The sequence below is a fragment of the Centruroides sculpturatus genome, unplaced genomic scaffold (assembly GCF_000671375.1).
Source record: "Centruroides sculpturatus isolate CEXI.00-Female unplaced genomic scaffold, Cexi_2.0 scaffold79, whole genome shotgun sequence".
NCBI classification, from domain to species: Eukaryota; Metazoa; Arthropoda; class Arachnida; order Scorpiones; family Buthidae; genus Centruroides; species Centruroides sculpturatus.
Genome location: NW_019384415.1, coordinates 327,232 through 339,429, shown reverse-complemented (window position 1 = coordinate 339,429; position 12,198 = coordinate 327,232). Strand labels below are relative to the sequence as shown.

At 32.9% G+C, this 12,198-nt stretch overlaps 1 long non-coding RNA gene across 1 annotated transcript; it reads left to right on the top strand.

Annotated features, from left to right (window-relative positions):
• The first annotated feature begins 6,842 nt into the window (after nucleotides 1-6,842).
• On the top strand, nucleotides 6,843-11,430 carry LOC111619150. The gene is made up of 4 exons (XR_002755702.1): nucleotides 6,843-7,061; nucleotides 8,106-8,183; nucleotides 11,234-11,270; nucleotides 11,352-11,430. It is a non-coding gene; the product is annotated as an uncharacterized LOC111619150 (long non-coding RNA).
• The last annotated feature ends 768 nt before the right edge of the window (nucleotides 11,431-12,198 follow it).

The following is a 12,198-nucleotide window of genomic DNA, read 5'->3' as shown; positions in this document are numbered from 1 at the left end:
ATGGCAAATAAAGCATGGCCTTGATATTTATACTAGCAACCAACAAATAAGTCACACCGACTTGGAACAAGAAATTTCTTTTGTCATTTATTCACAATCTTTGGCCCTTTCGTCCACACCGTCAATCGTCTTCGAGCAACCCTCTTACAATGATTACGAAATCTTTACGGATGGTTCGAAAACAGATATAAAGGTTGGTTGTAGTTATGTTGTTTACCAGAACGGGCAGGAGATTGCTCTGGGCCAGTTCAGATTGGGTGAACAATGCACTATTTTTCAAGCAGAACTCTATGCCTTGAAAATGGCCATTACTTGGGCTAACAATGTCCAGCATAAACAAATAGCTATCATTACTGATAGCTCTTCCTCTATTGCAATCCTTCGTAAAAGATCCTTTCACCCAATCGTTTATGACATTAACACTCTCATTTCCAAGTCTTCCAATCGATATTATATTTACTGGACTCGTGCACATATAGGTACCCATGGTAACGAAAGAGCTGATGCCTTAGCTAAGGCAGCTTCCAACGATAATAGTCTTAATATCTCTTATGATAAAATCAGCACCAGTACTCTCAAAAGAATTCTCTGGCAGGATCTCCTATTAACTTGGCAAAACACCTGGGACCAACATAACCACCCTATTACTCATAGATTTATACCTTGTATCAAGACCTTTTTTACATACAAATGGTACAGACCTAATAGTTTTGTTACGCAATTTCTTACCGGCCATGGTCGCTTTCAATCTTATCTAGCGAGATTCGTTAACGCAACCAGTTCAATGTGCTCCCTGTGTGGTGTTACAGATAGTAATGTGCACTACATTTATGAGTGCCCCATGCTTAATTTGGAGCGACATATACTGATTACCACTATTAATTCACATGGCCATAACTGGTCTGACTATAACACAATCCTTCGTGAAAAAGACTCATATGAGGCCTTTTTCGACTTAATCACCAAATACTTTGCACGTACAACAGTCAGTGGCTTTTAGTCAGCTTTGTACTCAATCACTCTCTTGAGTATGATACGATACCATCTTATTCCGATTCATCAAATAATTCTAATTTCAGCAGCCATCATGTTACACATCATAAGCCTCAGGATGTCTGGCATAAGTGTAATTTATCCTGATTATTCAGTAGTTATTCTCTACCAAAGTGTACTGTTTACGTGCGGACAGATGATCAAGACTGCAGCACTAAGTTTACAGTACACAATATATACATTAGTGCTGAAGAACATTTTTCTTCATCCTATTTTGCTTATGGCTGTCTCTTTTTAAGGATGGACTTTGTGTACTGGTGTCGAATGTGACTGGATTTTAGCTGAAATCGCACCAAGCACAATCTTCGAGACACCGCTCGATCGTCAGTGTTTTCTGTATTGTATTGTATTGTGTTATTGTATTGTGTACCTATTACGCCTGTGTATTTTACCTTTATATTATAATTAATTATGTATTTTGTAACACCTATATCTATCTGTATCTTTATTATTGTAATTTGTTATCACCGGGTAGTGCTCACTGCGGAACCCGGCATGTACCATTGTGTGCGTTAATAAAGAAAAATGAATGAATGAATGAATGAATGATTTGCTTCGCGCAATCGTGTCAAGGTCTCGCAGTATAGGTCAGCGGTCACTGTGTGCCCTCTTCCCGAAAACTACATGAGTATGACACCCGCACTGTCCCAGAACACCGTGGCCGTCATATGCCGTAACGTGATCCTCCTGTTGTCCTGAATCAGCTCCTCCACGCGAGCTGTGTCGACATCTGTTGATGCCATGCTGGGTCACCCACTGCGATCCTTGTTGGTGACGTTTTCTCTACCGGCTGCAAACTTCCGACACCATTCCGCGACATGCTGACGAGACATTACAGTCTCTCTGTAAACCTCTACCAGCTGCGGGTGAATTTCAGACGCGGTTACATGTTTCGCCCACAGAAATCGAATAACTGTGCGGATTTATTGGCGAGACCAATTTTTCAAACGAGTCGTCATTTGTGTTTACCGACAACTAGCGATGTAGGTGGCGGATGGCTGAAACTCTGCACAGTTTCCAACTGCATGTATTAGAATTACCCACACTTCTCATTTCTTTATAACAAACGAAATTCCAGGAATATCGGCCTTGTAACCTTAGTTTTTGATCAACTCTCGTACAATCTGTATTATGAATTTCACCAATTTTTTCTTAGGTGTAATAAGAAAAAAAAACCATGACTTTTTTACTACACCTATGCCAAACTTGAAAATTTTTATAATTTTTTTATTTTGTTTTACTGATAAACTGTTTATTTATTTCACGTGTAAAAAAAAAAAATGTATACGTTAATGCGAATTTGTATACGTCGTCGTACCTGTACATCTGTCACTGTCATTACGAGTACTGGGGCAGTCGATCATTGCTTTTGACATATTTAAGAAAAGTATATCTAATATCTTAAAAACAAAAAATTCAAATATTTACAGTAAGGATGCACGTGTATTCGTGCATTCCTTACTGTAAATACATATTTGAATTTTTTGTAAAACATGTGTTGTACGAGGAATCAAGTTGTTTCTTCTTGGAGACAACTGTAACTTTTCTCTCCAATGGACATCGTCGCTTTCGAGATAATTTAATGGTTAGATGGACAATTGTGGAATTTAGATGGAAAAACATCAGGAGTCGGTGCCCATCTATCGCGTGCAATCTACATTAATTAGCCCTCGATTGCGTGACCGAACGATTTTATTAACAATTGATCCTCAAAAGCTCGTTACATATACGAGCTTTTGCGGTTAATTTCTTATCTTCACGTGAAACGAATCTTCTTCAGCGTTCCGAACGATTTTCCGGCACTCTTAAAAAATGCCTTTTATCAACTTTTTTCACTATGATATTCGGAATTGCACACGGGAAAAAAGCACGTTGGCATGTTTGCTAATGACTAAATGAATAAAATCTAAATAACTAAATGCCTTAACGATTAAATGCTAATAACTAAATGCATTAATAAAAGATAGTGACTAAATGATTAAAAATCAAAAGATTAAATGACTGAAAAATAATATGACTTCTACTGTTTTCACATGATAGAGGACCACTAACGTTCGTAGTGTCCCCAGCCGCCAATGCAGTCATTTTCACTACTTTTCTGTTCGCAGTCAATGACCAGATAATCCATTGACTCTGTAAGGGTAATAAATAAAATGTATTTGTAAAAATAAATGTATTTTAAATAAAAGAAAACAGATGGAACCACATAAATCTGAATTTTATTGTTCAGATTTTTTAAATATATTTTTACATATTTAAAATTCATAGCATTAATGTATTTATAAAAATTCATAACACTATTTCATTTTTCCCCATTCTCAAATTCTTTGGGGTTTGATTTTTGAGTCTTAGAATTGTTTATTTTTAACTTAGATGGATAATATCTCTCTTTTCTAGAGAATAATAAGTAAATTATTTATTGTTCTTTTAAATTTCTGTGTAAATAAAAAATAACACAAAATATCTGGTAATATGAACATCATCTTGTACTGGGATTGAGTGATCTAAAATTGAAAAAATACATATATAATTGTTCATTAATAAAGTCATATGTTTTATTTTTATCATTCATTGAAGTAGTAATAATAAATAAAAGATTAGATCCTTGTTTCTTCTGTCAATTATAAAACTTTATAGCAAAAGATGCGCATTTTCAAAGTCAGCATAATGGCAATTCTTTTCCATATTGAAATAATATTCGTCGATTTATGTTATGAACTATTGCTCAAAGTTTAAATTTATCTATATTTTTGGGACATCACAAACAAGTATTTTGTGTTTAGCTCTTTATGTAACTGTCAAATATTGTAAAAACAATTATACAACATTGTACTGCGCTTTAAATAAATAATAATAACCACTCGCATTATTAAGAAATACTTAATACTTTTAAAATATAAAAACATAAATTATGTATATTTTGGGACACAAAATAACGAATACAAAAGTAGCGAGTAGTTACTATTTGGGTAATCAAATTGATCAAGATTATTCTGATCGTTCAAATCGTGTATACAAATGATCTATAGCAATTTGATCAATCTCTATCCACGTAAACAAACACTATCTAGGATCAACTGGATCGCGATCAAATTAATCCGAGGATAGGATCGTTTGGATCGGATAAAAAAGATTAAAGATGGCAGCCTCCATGGTTAAAGTCAAACTTATAGTTGAGAACAAAGAAATAGGTTTTACTGTCGAAATAAAAAGTACTTAAAACTTGTAAATGGTAAGTGAAACATTATTATTAATTAAAATATCCGATAAACTAAGATGAAAAAATAAGTATTAACAGACAATTCTGCGAGATTGTCCGAAAAGAATTCATGGCGTGCACTCTCATTTTGCCGTTTTGTGAGCAATTTCATTCACAGAGTAAATACGATTCGATCACACTTGTATAATTTCCACCAACTAAAACACACGACAGAAAGGATTTGTATCACGTAACAAAGACAGATGTGATCCTGCAGATCGATCCATCTAAAACGAAATATATATGCAACCCTAACCGACTCTTATAGTTCAAGCACTATCTAGACCAGTGGTTCTTAACCTTTTAGTGATGAGGGACCATTTATCAAAATTTTTGTCTTGCCATGGACCACGAGCTGTTTGGCAGTAATATAGGTTCTTATAAGGTTGTTCTATAAATTAAACACATAAAAAATTATTCGGAACCAAGAGTATTATATTATTTGCGAAAGTGTTACATTAATTATATTATTTTAGTGCGATTTTTGTGACTGCATACTGTTTACCAACTGCTGAATTCTTGGTTCAGTGCTACTCAAAGGAAATGCATGTCGGCACTGGCATCCAACCGATATCGATGTTTATTTTTAATTATCAAAAGCACTGAGAATCCTTGCTCGCATAAATATGTGGTCGAAAATAAAGTTAGGTACTGTAAAGCAATATCTTGAATTTTAGGGAAAGCAATAGCTTTTTGGCTCCAAAAATCTTTAAGGTTAATTCCTGTCTCGAATGTATCCTTGCAGTTACTATCATTTTGCATTTCAATTAACTCTTCTTGTATTTCATCCGGCACCTCAGAAATGTTGACTATGAAAGGATTGCAAATCAGTTTCCGAATACCTTTGTCCTTGCAGTCAGGAAATAGTGATTAAATTTATTTTTCAAGCTTGTAATGGAATGGAATGTTCTTTTGTATTTGTCCTTTAATCTTGGCACACTGTCAATCAATAATTGGGTTCAATGTATCAAACGCAGAAAAATTCTCTCTTTCGACTTTGCTCATCCATAAGTCAATTTTAGCGATAAACGCACTGATTTTATCTTCAAATGCAAATTTATTGCTAGTGCCTTCCAATTTCATATTTCCTGACCACACACCATACCACAGCCCAGTCCGCTATCGGCTCTAACCTTGACATACCGCGCATTGTCATCAACTCGTCGTCATTTATTTAATAATTTTGGGATAACTTCATGGACCACTTCAGTTGCTTTCAGGGACCACCAGTGGTCCATGGACCACAGGTTAAGAACCACAGATCTAGACTCTTATAAAACAAACACTATCTAGGATCAACTGGATCCTAGATAGTGTTTGTTAGTTAAAAGTAGATGAAATCTGAGAAAGACATGAGAAAGAAAGTAGTTTTGCAGAAAAGAGAGAGGAGTCTGCAGTACGATGTAAAAATAATATAGAGGATCATCATTGAAATGTAGAATCGAAAGAAGTCTTCATCTTTATCTCTTCATCAAGAGTTACAAGAGGTCGTTCCTCAACTGTACACGAAAAGAAAGTTTTTGATATATGGTACTTAAAAATGGGAAGATAATGGGGATCGGGGTTAAAAGGAGTGAGATAATGGTGATCGTGTGTATCTGCACTTGGGTCGGACTTAATGACAATTTTACTCGTTATCATCATTTACAATTTTTTATAAAACCCATCGCTATTCTCAAAATAAAGCTTTTGTCATTTTATAATAGTTAAAAATATTAAAAGTGTTTTAATAAAACAGATAACGCCACCAAAATTTTAAATATTGCCGGGAAAGTTGAGCAACTCGTTGCTGGTTTATTTAGCATTTGATTAATATTATTATCATTTACAATTTTTTTACGAAAATTTAGTTAACTAGGTTGTAAGTATTTTAACACATAATTTAAACTTACTTAAAATTAAAACAACGTTTATATTAATTTAAATTTTNAAATATATATATATATATATATTTATGAATTGTTATTTACATTATTTGTATAATTTTAGTTTTAATCACTTTTTTTATCTTATTGCTAATAATATATTCGTTTTAATTAATCAGTTAGAAATTTTATTATATTTCAAACTTTATGTGTATTTTATATACTGTATATATATATTTTTGCTCTATCTGGTTGTGTAAAGAACAACATAGGCCTACTATCTTCGGACCCACATCTCGAAGATTGCGTATGCAAACGTGACACCGAGATTGTTTATCTATTAATCAACGTTGTAAAGGAGTTTCTCCTATTTTTTCGATTTTGGGAACCTCCTTTCCTACATTTTCAGTAATATCAATTTAAAATAATTTAGAGAAACAAATTGGAATTAAAAAAGTTATCAATTAATTAATAATATATATCTGTTATAAATCTCACAAGGAAGGAAAAAATGAGGGGATGCCGTCGTTTCCCCCTTTTCCGATGGTGTTATATAACGATGGTAAGCTATCCATGTCACATTGACGCACATTATTCTTCATTGACAAGAGAGGAGGAAGACCACTAGATGACCAATCATACATTTTACAAATTACTTCACCTTCCTCCGGAACAAAAACATGATTGGTCATAAATAATAAAATAGAAAGAAGTGGCGAAAATCAACAGAGTGAGACAGGATTAAGAAACTGACTGACTGACTGACTGGCCGGAGAAGATACAACCGACCTAGTGAAGGACCAAGTAAAGGAGAAAGAATTCGAAAACGAAGAAGATAACAGGGAGAGAAAGTGAAGAAAGAAGAGAAGACAACTCTTTTCCTGGTATGTTGTGAGTCGCGCAGTTCAGATCCCTCCGTTAGGTATCCTTTCGTTTTATAGATAAAAATAGATCAATTTCCTAAATCGGATTTTATAATTTTGTTCAGAACTTTGTTTTTCGATAATAAACTCTCGTTATTTGTACTTGACTCTGCATTCATTCTCCTGAGAGGCTCATTCTTGGACTTCGGAGTAACTCTTATCCTCGCACCTTAACTATTTGTTTTTTTTGTCTAAATCGACGGTGTGTCCGACAAAACACATCTGGTGCCTACCCTACCCCAAACTTGCGTAATCTAATTTTTGATTCATACCAATTAATACTAATTCATTGGACAAGATTTTAAAGATAATATATTTTATTTCATTAACAAAATTAAATTAAAGTTATTGTGCTAGGCGACAATTTTACTGTTTCTATCGATTTGTACTTATATTAAACAGCAGTGGATCCAGACGAAGGGAGCAATAAAAAAGGTTTTTTTATCTGCTTCCGGTGCTTCTGATTTATTTATTTGTATTGAATAATGAAAAAAAGTCAAGAAGCAGCACGCTGGGTACAATCTAAACCAGGGGTCGCCAAACTTTTTTAACCATCGATCCCAACCACTTTCCAAAACCTCACATTGACTCCCACCGTAAAGTTCTATTACAAGTGTATGTGTATGAGGAAAAAAAAAACGTTGTGATCTCTGTATAAGAAAAAAAAAAATTCTGACCCCTTAGCCGCATCGACCCCCGCAATGATGTTGCATCGACCCCTGGAGGTCGATATCGACCACTTTGGCGACCCCTGATCTAAACCATCAATACGAACAAGACATAGATGGGTTTGACAGTTTTAAGTTTTAATGTCTACACGCTGAGTTTTTGGGTTATTGGAATATTGTAAGCTTGGGAGCGATCGCCCAAGCTTCCAATATTCCAATAACCCAAAATCGTTTCCATGAATCCGCGCCTGATATTAAATACAAATGACTTAATAAATAAAAACAAGGAAATTGTTAGAATACGATAAGTAAAAAGTATAAGTTTCACTTCCTCTAGATTGCCATTGGGTGTTGCAATCCCGTCCTTTCACAGCACGCAGAATTGTTTCTGTTCCAAGCAGAATGGACGATCAAAGTAAGCTTAAATCATTATCAATATAATTTAATGTTGAATATTCTGGTTATAGCTGTATTTATTCGTTTGTGAATTTTTTCTCTCTTTAATCCTTTTGGTAGACTATCTCACAGCAAAGGTTAATAAATTCTTTTATTAGTTTTCACATATGCATTTCGAACCGGTATAACATTTCCGGTTCCTCTTCAGTGTTCTACAATTATAAAAATTAAATTGATATAATTTAAAAAACTAACAAAGTAATTTGCCAAGTAACATAACATAAACACATCACAAATACCTCTAAGGGTTTTACACATTTCNGTACACAGTGTATTTATTAATTTTCATTTTCATGTAGTAAAGGCTCTATGCCTTCATACTTTTCCTTTGTTTAAGGGTATTTGGACAGTTATATTCTCAAAGAATTCTCTCAGTTATATTCGCTGTTATATTCTCAAGGAAACAATACATACAAGTACAGTACAGTATTTTCTGAGGAAACGCTCGTACTTATTTTTTTAACTCCATTCCCGATAACCCGGCATTTTCACAAACTCGGCCACCCTTCAATTCACATTTCGGTCCCTTCGGTCCGAAAACTCGGCCTATTATTAGGCCGAGTTTTCGAGGTTCTACTGTATAATTAATAAAATTCCTGAATTTAGAAAAATCATTCCTAAAATACGTTTAGTGAAATTTAATCGATATTTATTAATGATAATTTTTAGTTGAACAATAACTAATTAATCAGTCCATTGAGCAATAATGTTTGTGAACGACGTTTACCATCGACTTGTCTAGGTAAATCGTCCTGGATATGTTACCGCTAAAGCTCGAAAGTCGTTAATGTGTACATTACCTAGCTAATCTGCAGATTAACTAGGGTGATCCGTTAAAGTTTCTAAAATTGTTCTATTTCTCAAATTACCTTGGTAATACGCAGATTATCTAGGTTATCTGCAAATTACCTACTAGACACTCAGTTAAGTGAAAATAGGATTTTGCTGAAACAACAGCAACGTTTTTGCACGCTTAAATTAACATAATGTTTTTTATTTAATTTTTGATATCTAAAGAATCAAGTTAATACAATCAAACAATCAACAAATTAGTTAATAGAATCAATCATCAGCCAATTAATTAAAAAACTCATATAAAAATCAAATTGTTTAAAATATTAATACAATTCGGAAAATTATTATATAGATAACCATCTATGGAATTACAGATTATGAAATTTTTATTTATATTAAGTAAAAACATTTTAAATACTGGCTGCAGTTACATTTGCATTAGTTAATAATTATCATATAAAAATCAAATTGTTTTGTATAGATGATATTCAATATAATAAAAATGTAAGAAGACTTATTTTCTTTGTTTTTTTTTTAACTTTTTTGTGTATGTGGACACTAAGAACACCTTTTTACAAGCCCATTATGGGTTCAGTCAGGTCCACAATGAGCCGTCGGGAGATGGGAGACAGGAACTCGACATAATCAGATAGCCATGCCCTAAAATCTTCTGATTTCTGAAAATTTTGAATCCGGACGGATAGAAAAATCTGTCCTGATACGATCCCAGCCCTCCAAGGTTAATCGTTCGGTCATTCGTCCGTCACCGCCCATATATAGTATATATTGTATGTGTGGGAACCTAGAGGCCAATTTTTTGGTTAAATAGAAAATTTTAAAATTTTGTTAAACAGGAAACATTTGTGTTTTCTTTCGAACTTTCTTTCGATTTTGGAGGAGGAACTTCCTGATCAAAGTTGCTGATTTTGATATCAACTCAGCAGGAAAGTTCCTTGTTGTTTCTCTTCTCATATGATTTGTATAGCCCCAGATTATTGGTCGGACGAATATCCTACAAATAAGGTTCACATTAACGTTCTAGGAAAAGCTGGAATTGGAACGAAACAAACCAAACAAAACAAGAAGATTGCGTAAGAATTAAAGAATGTGTTGCTTTTGTTTTTGTAATTATTACAATTCAGTTAGTTAAAAAATATTAAGTATTTCTTAACAATGCAACTGGTTAATGACTTCGAAAATGCGATTAGGTATTGATTTAATTAAATTGTTTAAGATTTCTGGATCCATTTGAAACCAGCACACATTAATTTTTTTGTTGAACTTCTGAAACTGTTGTCAAATGCCTGTTGTTAGCTTAAATTTTTCGAGCAAGAACACCCGAATTGTTCTCAATCGGATTTATGTACGGACTTCTTCATAACTTGAACATAATAATGTTCGAGTCACATAGTTGTTGAGCGTGAACAATGAATACTGGCATTGTCCTGTTGAAAAATCCAATCAGGTCTTCCAATTTCTTCTCCGATAGGTAATAAATTATTTTTTAGTACTTTAAGATATAATTTTCGGGCTTCCTGTTCACTAGAATGTTTTGGTGATGATTTTCCCAAAATGTTATAAATTCTAGTAGATCTTTTCATTAAAACGGCAATTTTCTTGACACTACAGCCTTCTTTTAATTTCCATATTCTTGCAATTTCTTTCATACTAAACTCCCTTCCAGGTGGCATTTTGGAAAGTTTTTGATTCAATATTCAAATTATTACTTGACAACAAAGTTAAACTATTACTTGGCATTATTTATTATTATTTTCGTAATTTTAAGTTTATTTTGATTGTAATTTTGCTATTCTGTTTTATTATCTATACTTTTGGGAATGCCAACAAATATGTTTTTATTGTCAAATTATTAATATAATAATCTTTAATTTTGAAATTATCAAAAATCAGTGTAATGTGCATACATTCTCTGTAAACTATTCTCCCTGTTAATCAATAGACCTATTTCTGTATAGTTAGTGAGAAATTAAAACAAAGTTAACCTTTACAAAATTTCAGATGTCACTAAAAATAATATTGATAATAGCATCAAATATTGACTTGAATTTTTCTTACATTAAGTTGATTTATTTTTATTTATTTAATAAGATACATTAAGTAAATTTTACATCAAAAATCTTTAATACAAAATTATTATATTTTCTTTTATAATCACAAAACAAATTCACTTTTACTGAAATTATTTCTTTCTAGATAAGTTTATTCCAACAGCAGTTGCTCCCGGAAACAGGTATGATTATCTATTTATTTTGTAAATATAAATAGTTAAAGAAATATTTATATGACAATATTATTTTGTTTTGTTGTTCAGAAATGAAAGAACCTATCCCTCTCCAGAACCTAAGGAAACAAATGAACCAACAGAAAAAAGTTCTGGAAACGATGGAAAAGAAAAAGAAAAGGAAAATAAATGTTGAATAAACGAATTAAATATGAAAACAGATAATACTAAATACTGAAAAATGTTTTGATAAACTTTGTATGTCTTAATTAAATTTTTTACTGCATTCATTTCCAGAGTTACGTATGCTTATAGTCTAGAAAACTGAAATATATAATGATATCGAGACAAATATCCTAGTTTTACTGTAAATATTATCTTTTTTATTATATTTCATGCTAGTGCATTTTTCCTGTAGGCGGAATTATCACACTGGACAGAAAGTAATTGAGACACTTTTTTCCATTCCTATGTATTTACTGCGAAATGCATTTCGGACCTATCAGCTCCCTCTTCAATCACTATACATAGATTTCAAAATTCGATACAAAATATGAATTTGATGAGTTCTTGCTGTTTTATGGTGTCACACAACGGTAATTTACAAACGTGCTTTAACATTGCTTTCGGGTGTGTTTCCCTCCGGCTTTACAAGTATGCGTTGGTTTCTTTATTTTTCCTCCTCCCCATCTGTTAGGAAACCCTCCTAACATCCAGACGGCAATAGAGACGATGACGAGATATCTCTTATAATCGTTACTTGTTTTTTTTCCTTTTAATTTCTTTTTCTCCCCGGCGACCTCACAATATATACATAGCCTATGGTGCGTTAGTTTCACTGCGATGTTTACAGCGAAATAAATAAATTTGTTATAGAAAAAGGAATGTCAAATCGCGTAATAATACTGCGGCAATTTGTAAATTTTCTTGTCATCCA